The following is a 15,504-nucleotide window of genomic DNA, read 5'->3' on the forward strand; positions in this document are numbered from 1 at the left end:
TCTTGTGTGAATTTGGGCTCTGCAATAGTCAGGGTGAGGATCCCAGGAAAAATAGTTAACTTTAGTATAGTAAAGATTAAAACTAACAGATATTCTGTTGAAAATAGCTTACATGTCTGTAACATAAGTGGTATACAGTAAATGTTAGTCTTCTTCATTCATATCTTATAATATTATGTAGTTTTCAAAGCCTTATCATGTGTATTCTAATCTTTTATCCTTATCCTGGCATTGGGAGCAGGTAATATTATTCCCAGGTTAGATAGCTAATAAGTAGGAGAGCTAGTTAAAGGAATTAGAAGCTAGGTTTTCTAATTTTAATACAGGACTCCTTTCGCTCTACCACAATGTGATTCAGAATGGAAGAATGGAAGTTGTATTAAAATGCCCTCATTTTATAGACGATGGGCTAGAGACCCAGAAAGTGATTGCTTAAAACATATACTTAGTTCTTGGCAGAGAACTAGATTAGAACCAGTGCGTTAAGGGTTAACAAAATTCTTTTCATTAGGTTAACAACTTCTGCAAGAGTGTTGGAACTCCTGTTAACGTTCTAACTCTGTTTCTTTGGTAACCTGATCAATAAGGTGTGTTGACTGTGTTACCAGGCAGTACTGCTTGTGGTAAAAATGACTCCTGACTGGGAAGCTGTGAGAACTATAAATACTTGATCTCCCTTGGGCTTCGCTGAGTGTGCTGAGTCTAGTCACCTGGAAGATATGCCTATAAAGTTGTCACAAGCGATTTTACTCCTCTAGGAAGTGGGGCTTCTAAAGTAGGGCAGCTCCCCTCCCCGTGATGTGAGTCTCATGTCCTTGAACCGAGCCCTTTACTGGGGGTGCCTGCAGGGCTGTATGGACAGCTACCAGAAGCCCTCTGAGAGCCATGCCTGACTCTGTCGCCTGGTAAGAGGGCAATCCTGTCATATCCTCTCACCAGACTAGGGGGTCTTGTGACTCTGAATGTTGAGAATCCATACTTTAGATAAACCTAAGACTGCCCCGAGGGCATCATGGAACACCCATGTCTAGATTTAGTCCAATATTCTTCCCGCGACATCATGGTTAAATAAGTCCTTAAAGCTGTAAATGGATTTTTGACAAATTCAAATTCTTCCATTGCAGAAATAGGAATAGAACACTACTACTTCCAAATTCCACTTACAAACCAGAGAGGTTGATGTGAATGATGGAAAAAGCACGTGCTTCTGAGCAGGTGTGACGTGAGTTCAAATTTCCACTCTGCCATTTACTGTGTAAGCAAGATACTCAACTATCTCATCCTCTGTTGTCTCTTTCTCCTCCTGCCTTCAGTCTTTCCCAGCTTCAGGGTCTTTTCTAATGAGCTGGCTCTTCACATCAAGCGGCCAAAGTGTTGGAGCTTCAGCATCAGTCCTTCCAGTGAATTCTCAGGATTGATTTCCTTTAGGATTGACTGGTTTGATCTCCTTGCAGTCCAAGAATACAGTAGACATTCATTAAATGTTTTATCCTCCAACTCAGGAATCAATCCAATTTTGCCAGAGCATGTGGCTTCCTCTTCAAATACCAACAGTGAAAGATTCTGGGTCAGTAAGCGAACAAGTTCTCTAGGAGGACCACAGATGCAGATCTTGGGGCTGTTGAACAACGTCCTGCCCCTCCCCAATCAGGGGCCAACTGAGTAAATAGCCCAACTCTTTAGCATACAATGACTCAGTCTAAGAAGTACTGCCATTTACAGAGCTCCCTGAGGAAGTTTTCTTTCACAAACCTTTCCTTGCTGCTGCCCCGTATCCCTGCTTACAACTCAGCCCCTGTTGACCTTTTGCCAGACTGATTTCACCTCATTCAACATTTAAATAAGGCTTCTACCGACCAGAGGCACATTTAGTTTTTTCAGTATAGGTCGGATACATTTTGACCAAGGTCACTGATGACATGATCAGCTATTTTTATGTCTTCTTAGTCACTTAGTCATGTCTGACTCTGCAACCCCATGACCTGTAGCCCACTAGGCTCCTCTGTCCATGAGATTTTCCAGGCAACAATACTGGAGTGGGTTGCCATTTCCTTCTCTAGGGGCTATTTTTTATAGGTTTATAAAAATATTTTTAAAGGAAAAAAGTTATAGTTTATTTGAATTATGTCTCCCCCAAAGTGGGCTCAGTAAATGGTACCTAGATGCTGGAGACAGACTCAGTTACTTGAATAATAAGATTTCTGTTCCTAATAATGGAAAATCTACATTTACACTATAAAATTTAACACAGGTTGATCTGATATCGGACCCCACGTCTGAGGTCAGGGGTGGCAGCTGAGAGGAGTACCCCCACGTCCAAGGAGCGGTGGCTGCGTGGGTGCAGGAGGGCCGAGAAGAGCTACTCCACATTCAATATCAGGAGGGGCGGCTGTGAGGAGATACCCCACATCCAAGGTAAGAGAAACCCAAATGAGACGGTAGGTGTAGTGAGAGGGCATCAGAGGGCAGACACACTGAAACCATAATCACAGAAAACCAGCCAGTCTCATCACACGGAACACACAGCCTTGTCTAACTCAATGAAACTAAGCCATTCCGTGTGGAGCCACCAGTAGAGAGGTCTGACAGAATGTGGTCCACTGGAGAAGGGAATGGCAAACCACTTCGGTATTCTTGCCTTGAGAAGCCCATGAACAGTATGAAAAGGGAAGATGACAGGATACTGAAAGAGGAACTCCCCAGGTCAGTAGGTGCCCAATAAGCTACTGGAGGTCAGTGGAGAAATAACTCCAGAAAGAATAAAGGGATAGAGCCAAAGCGAAAACAATACCCAGCTGTGGATGTGACTGGTGATAGAAGCAAGGTCCGATGCTGTAAGAGCAATATTGCATAGGAACCTGGAATGTTAGGTCCATGAATCAAGGCAAATTGAAAGTGGTCAAACAGGAGATGGCAAGAGTGAATGTCGACATTCTAGGAATCAGCGAACTAAGATGGACTGGAATGGGTGAATTTAACTCAGATGACCATTGTATCTACTACTGTAGGCAGAAATCCCTTAGAAGAAATGGAGTAGCCATCATAGTCAACAAAAGAGTCTGAAATGGAGTACTTGGATGCAGTCTGAAAAACAACAGAATGATCTCTGTTCGTTTCCAAGGCAAAACCATTCAATATCACGGTGATCCAAGCCTATGCCCCAACCAGTAATGCTGAAGAAGCTGAATTTGAATGGTTCTATGCAGATCTACAAGACCTTTTAGAACTAACAACCGAAAAAGATGTCCTTTTCATTCTAGGGGACTGGAATGCAAAAGTAGGAAGTCAAGAAACACCTGGAGTAAAAAAAAAACAAGACTGGGAGCTGACTGTGGCTCAGATCATGAACTCCTTATTGCCAAATTCAGACTTAAATTAAAGAAAGTAGGGAAAACCACTAGACCATTCAGGTATGACCTAAATCAAATCCCTTATGATTATACAGTGGAAGTGAGAAATAGATTTAAGGGACTAGATCTGATAGAGTGCCTGATGAACTATGGGCGGAGGTTCGTGACATTGTACAGGAGACAGGGATCAAGACCGTCCCCATGGAAAAGAAATGCAAAACAAAATGGCTGTCTGAAGAGACCTTACAAATAGCTGTGAAAAGAAGAGAAGCGAAAAGCAAAGGAGAATAGAAAGATATTTCCATTTGAATGCAGAGTTCCAAAGAATAGCAAGAAGAGATAAGAAAGCCTTCCTCAGTGATCAATGCAAAGAAATAGAGGAAAACAACACAATGGGAAACGCTAGTGATCTCTTCAAGAAAATTAGAGATACCAGGGAACATTTCATGCAAAGATGGGCTCGATAAAGGACAGAAATGGTATGACCTAACAGAAGAAGAATATATTAAGAAGAGGTGGCAAGAATACACAGAACTGTAGAAAAAAGATTGTCATGACCCAGATAATCACAATGGTGTGATCACTCACCTAGAGCCAGACATCCTGGAATGTGAAGTCAAGTGGGCCTTAGAAAGCATCACTATGAACAAAGCTAGTGGAGGTGATGGCATTCCAGTTGAGCTATTTCAAATCCTGAAAGATGATGCTGTGAAAGTGCTATACTCAATATGCCAGCAAATTTGGAAAACTCAGCAGTGGCCACAGGACTGGAAAAGGTCAGTTTTCATTCCAGTCCCAAAGGCAATGCCAATGAATGCTCAAACTACTGCACAATGCACTCATCTCACACGCTAGTAAAGTAATGCTCAAAATTCTCCAAGCCAAGCTTCAGCAATACGTGAACCGTGAACTTCCTGATGTTCAAGCTGGTTTTAGAAAAGGCAGAGGAACCAGAGATCAAATTCCCAAACTGATGGATCATGGAAAAAGCAAGAGAGTATTCTCCAAGCCAAGCTTCAGCAATACGTGAACCGTGAACTTCCTGATGTTCAAGCTGGTTTTAGAAAAGGCAGAGGAACCAGAGATCAAATTCCCAAACTGCTGGATCATGGAAAAAGCAAGAGAGTTCTAGAAAAACATCTATTTCTGCTTTATTGATTATGCCAAAGCCTTTGACTGTGTGGATCACAATAAACTGTGGAAAATTCTGAGAGAGATGGGAATACCAGACCATCTGACCTGCCTCTTGAGAAACTTGTATGCAGGTCAGGAAGCAAGAGTTAGAACTGAGCATGGAACAACAGACTGGTTCGAAATAAGAAAAGGAGTACGTCAAGGCTGTATATTGTCACCCTGCTTATTTAACTTCTAGGCAGAGGACATCATGAGAAACTCTGGGCTGGAAGAAGCACAAGCTGGAATCAAGGTTGCCGGGAGAAATATCAATAACCTCAGATATGCAGATGACACCACCCTTATGGCAGAAAGTGAAGAGGAGCTAAAAAGCCTCTTGATGAAAGTGAAAGAGGAGAGTGAAAAAGTTGGCTTAAAGCTCAACATTCAGAAAACGAAGATCATGGCATCTGGTCCCATCACTTCATGGCAAATAGATGGGGAAACAGTGGAAACAGTGTCAGACTTTATTTTTGGGGACTCCAAAATCACTGCAGATGGTGACTGCAGCCGTGAAATTAAAAGATGCTTACTCCTTGGAAGGAAAGTTATGTCCAACCTAGATAGCATATTAAAAAGCAGAGTAAATATTACTTTGCCAACAAAGGTCCATCTAGTCAAGGCTATGGTTTTTCCTGTGGTCATGTATGGATGTGAGAGTTGGACTGTGAATAAAGCTGAGCGCCAAAAAATTGATGCTTTTGAACTGTGGTGTTGGAGAAGACTCTTGAGAGTCCCTTGGACTGCAAGGAGATCCATCCAGTCCATCCTAAAGGAGACCAGTCCTGGGTGTTCATTGGAAGGCCTGATGCTGAGGCTGAAAGTCCAATACTTTGGCCACCTCATGCGAAGTGTTGACTCATTGGAAAAGACCCTGATCCTTGGAGGTTTGAGGGCAGGAGGAGAAGGGGACGACAGAGGATGAGATGGCTGAATGGCATCACCGACTCAATGCACATGAGTTTGAGTGAACTCCGGGAGTTGGTGATGCACAGGGAGGCCTGGCGTGCTGCGATTCATGGGGGTCGCAAAGAGTCAGACACGACTGAGCAACTGAACTGAACTCAACTGATCTGTTATATTTTCAGAAGGTGTTCATAAACTATTGTGAAATTAATTTATTTAGGGAAAAAGCATCCAAATCATAAAGAAGATAATACAGACTCTGGTAGAGAATAGATAAGAAAAATCCTTTAAAAAGAAAAGTTAAATCTGTACAAAATGTTTAAAGCATGGGTATGAGAAAGGTGAGTCTTTGTTTATTTTAGACACTATCCTGAAAATAGTAGACAATAAGTGAAAGGAGCACATTCTTATCGATTATAAATAATAAAAATATTGGGCTTCCCTGGTGGCTCAGCAGTCAAGCATCTGCTTGCAGTGCAGGAGCCTTAGGAGACTCAGGTTCAATCCCTGGGTTGGGAAGATCCTTGCAGGAGGGCATGGCAACCCACTCCAGTATTCTTGCTTGGAGAATCCCATGGACAGAGGACCTGGTGGGCTACAGTCCATAGGGTCAGAAAGAGTTGGACACAACTTAAGTGATTTAGCTTGCGTGCATTAAAAATATTATAATGACAATGCATAATATATCCCATGTCTGTAACTCACCATGTTACTGGAGGTAAGAAAATACTTGACTATGTTGTTCTTTTACAGTTTTAAAATCAGAGTAACAGGAACAGTGTAACTTATTCTCTCCTAAATAATATAAAACACATGTTTTTGGTTACACATTTTTAAATAACAACAAACAAATGGAAAAATTATACAACTCAAACAGAAGAATCATGATATAGTTTCATATTGCAATCCATCTTGCCCAAGATATTATTTAAATCTATTAAATCTTTGTTGTTGTTTAGTTACTAGTGGTATCTAATGGACTGTAGCCTGCCAGGCTTCTCTGTCCATGGGATTTCCCAGGCGAGAATGCTGGAGTGGGTTGCCATTTCCTTCTCCAGGGGATCTTCCCAACCCAGGGATCAAACCCGCATCTCCTGCTTTGGCAGGCGGATTGTTTACCACTTCAGTTCAGTTCAGTTCAGTCGCTCAGTCGTGTCCGACTCTTTGTGACCCCATGAATCGCAGCACGCCAGGCCTCCCTGTCCATCACCAACTCCTGGAGTTCACTCAAACTCAGGTCCATCGAGTCAGTGATGCCATCCAGCCATCTCATCCTCTGTCGTCCCCTTCTCCTCCTGCCCCCAATCCCTCCCAGCATCAGAGTCTTTTCCAATGAGTCAACTCTTCGCATGAGGTGGCCAAAGTACTGGAGTTTCAGCTTTAGCATCATTCCTTCCAAAGAAATCCTACTTAGTCCAATTAAATGTTTAAAAACTGTTAATTCATACACAAAATATAGATTTTCACTGAGCACAGCAGATCTGTAGTTCACCGGGGAACCAGCTCATCTTTCACTTCTCCCATTTTCTTATTCTCCCAGACTCAAAGTCTTGACATTACCTCAGACTTCTTTCTTCTCCTGCATTTAATCAATTTTCATGTGGATGTCATAGTTTTCGATTCATCCTTTCCTTGAGATTCTACTCTCACCACCTCAAGTTGGGGCCTCACTACTTCAGTTGTGGATTGCTACAGTAGCATCCTAACAACTATTTTTCTAGTTTGTCTTTTCTTTTTGTCTGTGCCAGGTCTTAGTTGCGGCATGTGGGATCTAATTCCCTGACCAGGGACTGAACCTGGGCCTCCTGTATTGGGAGTGCAGAGTCGTAGCCACTGCACCACCAGGGAAGTCCCTGCTCTTGCCTTTTCAAATTGTCCTCTTCTCACTAGTTAAGTTGATATCTCACATATTACTTTCATCATGCTTTAAGAACTTACCTACCTACTACTAACTTCTCAGATTCATGTATCCAAGGACCTAATTATGTCTTGTTTATCCAACATTAGACTCCTCCTCCTCTGAATCCTCCTTCCAGAAAACATGTTTGAAGTCTTATTTAACTGACACCAAAGGGCTTCCCTGGTGGCTCAGATGGTAAAGAATTTGACTGCAATGCAGGAGATACAGGTTTGATTCTTGGGTCAGGAAGATCCCCTGGAAGCGGAAATGGCAACCCACTGCAATATTCTTGCCTGGAGAATCCCATGGACATAAAGGAGGGAATACGGACAACACAACGTCCTGCACACAGTCTGCATCAGGAGTGGTGGGGTGTGGGAGGTTTCTCTCCTCTCTAATCTGCGTTCAGTCTAATGAGTGACTGGCAACAGCTGTGCTTCTAGGGAGCGTCCATTAGAGAGATGTTGGGTCCTATACAAGTAATCCAGCATGAAATCATATTTCCAGGTGCCCATGGGGAATGGTAGCCACGGAGGTATCAGCTCAGGTCTCTGCTCTGGAGAACCTGCAACTGAGGATGGGGTTGGCAGACAGCCTCCAGCTTCCCCACCTCGTTCCCCTGCAGTGTTCCCTGGGCGAAATGCCCTCCCTCAGCTGCTCTCAACCAAGGGAGGCCAGGAGGGACTTAGAACTGGCCATTTCTGCTTGACATGAAACTCTTCTAAAGACAGTCCTGTTCCTAGGTTCACCCCTGGCTGAGACTTTTTTAGGATGACATGCAGCCTGAGTCTCCTCTCCCTCAACCCTTCCTCTTCCTCTCTCCTTCCACTGGAGGCTCTCGGGCTCCTGTTCCCTCCCCTCTCTTCATTCATTCTCTCAGGCATATCAGGTGCCATCTTGGAAGCTACAGCAGAACCCTGAAACTAGCTCTTCGATTTATAAGAAAACCTATAAATTCCCACAGTTCGTTACCTGGGTCCTGGAACTTCAGGGAAGTTAGGAGGCCTTGATTCCCCCAGTTGTAGGGGGGTTGTGTGATCCAAGACCAACTTGCTGAACAGAACTTCTCCACTGACAATCATTTCTATATTACCAACCTTTGTTTTTTCTGATGTTCTTCCTAAATTACTACCACAAAATGAGTTACATCTTCTTACAGTGGTCTATGGATTAAGCATTTTCCCTTACAGGACTTTTTTTTTAAGTGCAAATGGTCCCTCTCATCTGGCCGCCCCATGCATACACATACACACACACGGAAAATGCTTACTATTACTTAAAATCTTTAACTTGGTACTTTTTATTTTGGTTTTTAATTTTTAACATGTAATTCTCTTTCCCTGATTAATTCTGCTAGAGATAAACAGATTTGAAGTATCTTTTTTTCATTTATTCAACAGATACTTAGTAATGACTACATATAAGAAACAATTTGCTGAAAGAAAAGATAACATGGAAAAGAAATATAAAAAGTTCTTGATAAAGAAATAATTATTTTAAGCTCCTGTTTCAAAAAAATACATTCCCAGGAATGAGACTGTGATAATTCTCTATTAACAAAATTAATTTTTTCCTAAGATCACTGTTAATTTGCAATAATTCATTTTAGAAAGATCAATTTGTTATCAGAGAGTTAATTTTTTCTTCTAAGTCCCAAAGGAAAACTACATGTTCTTAAAAATATGATTAAAACAGAAAAAAAAATTGACCAGAATGATTATCAATTTTATCACAACCAAAATCTCTGAGATTTATGAATGGCATGATGGCAAATCAGAAAGTGATCTCTTTTTAAAATTTGATCCTGAGAAATGTTCACAAGATACAACCAATTTATTCAGAGACAGGATCTAACATGACAGATTCTCCTGTAAACTGATCTAGGTTGGGGACCAAAGGAAAGTTAGGATGAACCACAGTCTGACCCAAAACCATTTTTCCAAGACGATTACTTTATTTTAGGTATGCTTATATATGCACACACACACACACACACACACACACACACACACACACAGATATACACACAAAAAATGCAGAAGACTAAGAAAAGATATCAAAATTTCAGGTGGTATGATTTTAATTTTTCTTCCTTGTACTTTTATTTTCTAAATTCCCCTATTACTACTATTAAGAAATCAAAGACAGATGAAAAAGAAACACATAATTATATACATAATGATCCTCAAAACCTCTTCTTCTGAGTCCTTTTCTTCATCTGCTTATTCATTTCAACAAATATTTATTGAGTGCCTACTCAGTAAATTGTGGGATGTGCCTGTTGTGCCTGTGGGATGTTCCATATTGTGCTGCTTCATCGGAACATCTCTCATAGAAAGGGGCTCTCATATCATATTTATGTTCTCCTGTTCATCCCCACATTTGATATAAAATATTTTTTATTCCTCATTCACTTATTGAACATCAACCATGTGTTAGTCACTACCCTGGACAGGCATTAAAAGGAAATGTGTTAGAAAATTAGCACCACACCTAGTGAAGAGGAGAGACAAGTATGTAAAGAGCAGAACCAGGCTAAGAGGTGTGATAATACAGAACTGTGCACAATGTTGCGCTACTCAAAGGAAAGAAAAACTCATTATCAAAGAAAGTTGGGAGAGAATTTCTCAGTAGAGGAGACATTTCAACTGGACCTTGAATGATGGGTCAAATGGTCATGGATGAGAGAGAAGGAGACTGGCAGAGAGGAGAAGGCTGGCAGAGAGGTGGAGGCTGCCTGGGAGGCTCTGTGGGGCAAGCTGGGGGCAGCAGGGAGGGCTCCCAACTCCAAAGCAGGCAGAGTTTCTAATGACACTGGCTGGCGTCTACCAGGAAAGGCATGGAGGGGGTCGATGGGCTTGGAGGTAGAAGGACTGTTTGCTGACCTTTCCAGTCTTGTCCAGTCACCTACCAATCCCCTCTCTTCCCCCTTCCCTTCCATCTGAATTGCACTGCGGTTTGCCCAGAGCCCTCAGCCATTGACACTGATACTCACCATGCTCAGTCCTCATCTCTGCTCTCCATAGGCTGCATCAAGTTTTTGTTCTTCACCAGTTAGAGGGATTGCCAAGCCAAATAATGGTTTTTTCTTTCTGGAAATGGTGCCAGTGAACAGAAGGGTGAGGTCTGCATTGCTTGACTTTGTCCCTGGCCATAGCTGGTTGATCTAGGAATAACTATCTGATCTTTCAGCCAATCAGGTTCCTGCTGAGGACTTTTAACCTGAACTAGGTGCCCCACAATGGAAGTTCTAGTTGTGTGTATGTGCAGGGAGTTTAGTTACACGATGGCAAAGTGTGAGGTTGCTCAGGAACTCCTGACTCTGTAGCCTGAGCTGCTTGTATAATCATGGACTGCCTGGCTGTGACATGAGATGGGGGTGGACAGGAAGAGGGGGTGGATATTAGTTGAACACTGAAAGAGGAATATTGTAATTTAGAATGGTTGCTTCTGATGGTGCTGAGAGACTCAAATCCCAGTATTACTGACCTAGCAAAAAAGCCTTCCTTGGAATGGTCTTGTGACCCTTCTGAATGAAGCTCTTATGGCTGTGGCCCAAAGCTGAGATGATGAAAACCCAGTTCAGAACAGATTTTGAGGATTTCTGAAGTACACTTCCAGTTGAATTCACAACCCAGGGAAATACTGCTAGTGAACATCAAAGTGGTAGATTATATTTCCAAGTGTGTACTTCAGTTGTGTCTGACTTTTTGTGACCCTATGGAGTGTAGCCTGCTGGTCTCCTCTGCATGGGATTCTCCAGGCAAGAATACTGGAGTGGATTGCCATGCCCTCATCCAGGGAGGAGATCTTCCCGACCCAGGGATTGAATCCTTGTCTCCGGGATCTCCTGCATTGGCAGGTGGGTTCTTTCCCACTAATGCCACCTGGGGAGCCCTTTATACTTCCACAAATGACTGAAATAATCCCTCCTAACCATATAGGCTCTTCTGCCATGTCACCTTGCCACTCAAAAGAGGTGGAGTCTGTTTCTCCTGCCTTTGAACCTGGGCTGGCATTGGGACCACCTTGACCAGTAGAATGAAGCAGTGATACTCTGAGATTTTGAAGTCTCAAGTGTTAAAGTCTGGCAGTGCCCACTTTAGTGTTCTGGGGGAAGCCAACTGCCATGTAAGAAGTCCAATTACTATAACACTGCAAGTCTGTAAGTAAGCCAAAGCTATTAATAGCTTCATGGAGATGCCACATGGAGAGACAGATGCCTCTTGGCCAGAACCCAGCTGTTGCAGTCATCCCAGCTGAGGAGCCAGATGTGTGAGTTAGGAAGACATCTTGGGCATTGTAGCCCTGGCACACAGAGAAGCCTAAACTTGTTCCTTTGGGGGATGGTGCTCTCTGATAAGTCTCCTGCATTTGGTGGCCTTCAGTGAACCTCATCTCTCAATATTTATGATTGTGCATAGTCCTCCTCCCTTAAATCTGGGCTAGGCTGGTGATTGGCTCTAGCCAATAGAATGTAGATGGTGTTATGCTAGTACTAGGCCCAAGCGTGGCAGTTTCCTCTTTCGCATTTTTAGGAGACCTGAGCTGCCATGTAAGAGGTCCAACTAACCTGGTAAAGAAGCCACACAGAGGGGCCAGGTAGGAAAGAAATAGGTCCAGAGACTACTACATGGAGTGAGAAAGAAGCTCAGGGGCCCAGCTGAGCCGAGTCTCCAGCCAGTCCTCCAGCTGAGGATATACAAGAGGGTCATTGGTAAGACCAGCAGAAACACCCAGCTGAGTCCAGCCCAGGCTACCATCTTGAGAAAATAAAACAGTGGTGGTTTTGTTGCTATTGTTCTGTTGCTCAGTTGTGTCTGACTCTTTGCGATCCCACGGAGGCAAAGGTCACCTAAATTCTTATTTAGATCTAAATTCTTCCTTCAGTGAAACCTATGCCAGTTTCTGCTGTGCTTTCCTTGTAGACTAAACCTAAAAATCCCTCCTTTTCCCTACTCATTGTCAAATGGTGGATTCTGACTCAAACAGGAGAGTGTTAAGCACTATCAGAAAAGAAAAGAGTTATACCATAGAATTGCAAATTATAGAGTATGCTCATTTTATTGTTAAAACTCAGAGGAAATGTTTACGGACCAGGAATTTTTGAAATGGTTGAAAAAAAATTGAAGAACCTAATTTGTGATTATTTTTAATTCATTGTCATAGTGATACTGTATTTGTTATGCTAGCTAAGGCTGCTGGCTGGGGTTCTAAGGGATTGGACTGACTCATGTAAATTGGGCCCAATACCTGCACTATGTTAGGTGATGCTGAAAGGCTGAAAGCATCTGATACAGTGGAGAGAGAAGAATTCAAAGACTGATAACACCCAGAAGTCTCTCTCCCTTTTTTCATCATTAAGAGCAGATTGATAAGGGAAGCATCTGAGTCTTTTAAAATATGCTCCCTGACACTCCCTGTACAATAGCTAACACGTCTAACAGCACTTTCTAGATGCCAGGCTCTGTTCTAAGCATTTTACATTTATTAGCTCCTTCAATTCCCAAGGAATCAAATGAGGCAAGTAATGTCATTTTTATATTGGCAATAAAACTGAGACACAGAGAAGTTAAGTCACTTTCTCAAGATGACACAGCTAGAAAGTGGCAAAGACAGCATTCCAAAGTAGATGATCCTGCTCTGGCGTCCAAGCTCTTGACTGCCATCTTGGTAGGACTGGATGAAGGCAGGTAGTGCTGCACTTAGACACGGATCCCTTATATTGATGGAAACGAGAGGTGCCGAAGATGACCACATCCGCCGTGCTCGTTATAATGACAGCCAGGTGGGCACCGTAGCCATGGTGCCTAGAGGGCCCTGGGACCTGGCATGTTGCTTCCGTGCCGAGTATGGGCCTTCCCCTTGCCATTTAGTGGCGCACTGTAACTTCTACCACTGTGACTCTGTGCCCCAATTGAGTGGGGAGCCAGGTGACCATCTTGCAATGTAATAGGACCTGAAGATCATAAAGAAACAATTTCCTAAGGTCTCTTGGTAAGATTCAGTGATGAAATAGAAAATCAAAGTTAGTAAGAATACGCTTTAGCAAAGTTTGGATGAATTCAGTATTCTGGATCCCATAGTGATGTCCCATTCCAAAGTAAAGAACAGGTTAGAGAACTGCACGTTTCCTACTGCCAAGAAAAACGATGCCTGGAAATGGGAGGCTGAATACCATTTAGAATTTCTGCTCTAATAATTTTGGTTCAAAAAATGGACAGCTTTGAGTGGGATCTAGCCCAGTTCCAGCTGCAGTACAAATTGGTTACTCTTCTCTCATGACCCAGTAGACCCGTGAACAAATTTAAGCCTTGTTTGTGTCAAGAACTGTGAAGGATCTGAGATATTATCCTACTTGCTAAGTAACAGTGTAGTTGTGGTGATGCTGGTGAGGACAGAAGACACCGGGACAAAACAAACAACTCATTACTTTCAACAACAGCAGTAGCCAGAGTATCAGTATCTTTGTACCGCACTTTGCACCTGAGCCCTCAGTTCAGTTCAGTTCAGTCGCTCAGTCGTGTCCAACTCTTTGCGACCCCATGAATTGCAGCACGCCAGGCCTCCCTGTCCATCACCAATGCCCGGAGTTTACCCAACTCATGTCCATCGAGTCGGTGATGCCATCCAACCATCTCATCCTCTGTTGTCCCCTTCTCCTCCTGCCCCCAATCCCTCCCAGCATCAGGGTCCTTTTGAATGAGTCAACTCTTCGCATGAGGTGGCCAAAGTATTGGACTTTCAGCTTTAGCATCAGTCCTTCCAATGAACACCCAGGACTGATCTCTTTTAGGATGGACTGGTTGGATCTCCTTGCAGTCCAAGGGACTCTCAAGAGTCTTCTCCAACACCACAGTTCCAAAGCATCAATTTTTTGGCGCTCAGCTTTCTTCACAGTCCAACTGTCACATTCATACATGACCACTGGAAAAACCATAGCCTCGACTAAATGGACCTTTGTTGGCAAAGTAGTAATATGCTTTATAATATGCTATCTAGGTTGGACATAACTTTCCTTCCAAGGAGTAAGCATCTTTTAATTTCATGGCTGTAGTCACCATCTGCAGTGACTTTGGAGTCCCCCAAAAGAAAGTCTGAGACTATTTCCACTGTTTCCCCATCTATTTGCCTAGGGTGACACAAAGCAGGCTAGATGACTTGTGCACACATGATGAGTTGCATTACCTGATAGGAACCCTGAACTTAGGGAACCTGAGTCTTTTATCATGGGCAGTAAGCATGCTGCCTTTTGCTCCATAAAAAAGATGAATTATCTTTATTTACAGTAGGCATATGTACCCATTTGCTCGGCATGTCTTATCTACTACCATGTGTTCCTCCATTTCTGTCACTTTATGTACCAGCACAGGGAATGAGGTAATAAAAAATGAGAATAGTAAGGCTCTGATGAATTTGGAATTTTTCCAATCAGAAAATCTGGAAAGAAGTTAATTTAATTTCCACATACATTTCAGTGTTGTATTATAATCAAACACTTAAAATTTTAATTACCCATAGAGAGACACAACAATCTTTTCAGCACACTGGAACCTTAGACATTTTAATCCCTCGCAATTTGCCTCTGGCCCTAACGTCATTCACATCACAAAAAGAAGTGAGGTAATGGGTAGATGGGGATTCGTAGCATTATTTTTTCTTAAGTCTTTTTTGAAATTTTGTTTCTGTCTTACGTTTTGGTTTTTTGGCCATGAGGCATGTGGGATCTTAGTTTCCCAACCAGGAACTGAAGCTGCACCCCCTTAACTTCTGGACCACCAGGGAAGCCCCCATTTGCATGATTGCTACTCTGCCATCCAGACACGTGGGGATGGTCTTATGACATAAGGAAGTCTACCGAAGGTTCATGCACAGTGGTCCTGGGGACAGTGTGGTTTCTCCCGCTGGATGAAATGTATGTTCCATGCTGGAGATCCCCAGTATACAGGGATGCTTGCGATAGCTGGAACACAATGAAATGGGAAATAAGGGGTGGAGAGTGAATGTGATTATTTTTAGATTTCACTTAAGCCACTGCCAACAGTTTCGCTTTTTGAACTCTGTTAATCAAGCTGCCTATCTAACCAGTATAAAAATACCAATGAACACAACAGTGATCCCACTGGTCCCACCAAGACTGCCGCATAACCGTTTTTGTGTGTTAGGAAAACAGGC

The sequence above is a fragment of the Capricornis sumatraensis genome, chromosome 19, assembly GCF_032405125.1.
Source record: "Capricornis sumatraensis isolate serow.1 chromosome 19, serow.2, whole genome shotgun sequence".
Lineage (NCBI taxonomy): Eukaryota > Metazoa > Chordata > Mammalia > Artiodactyla > Bovidae > Capricornis > Capricornis sumatraensis.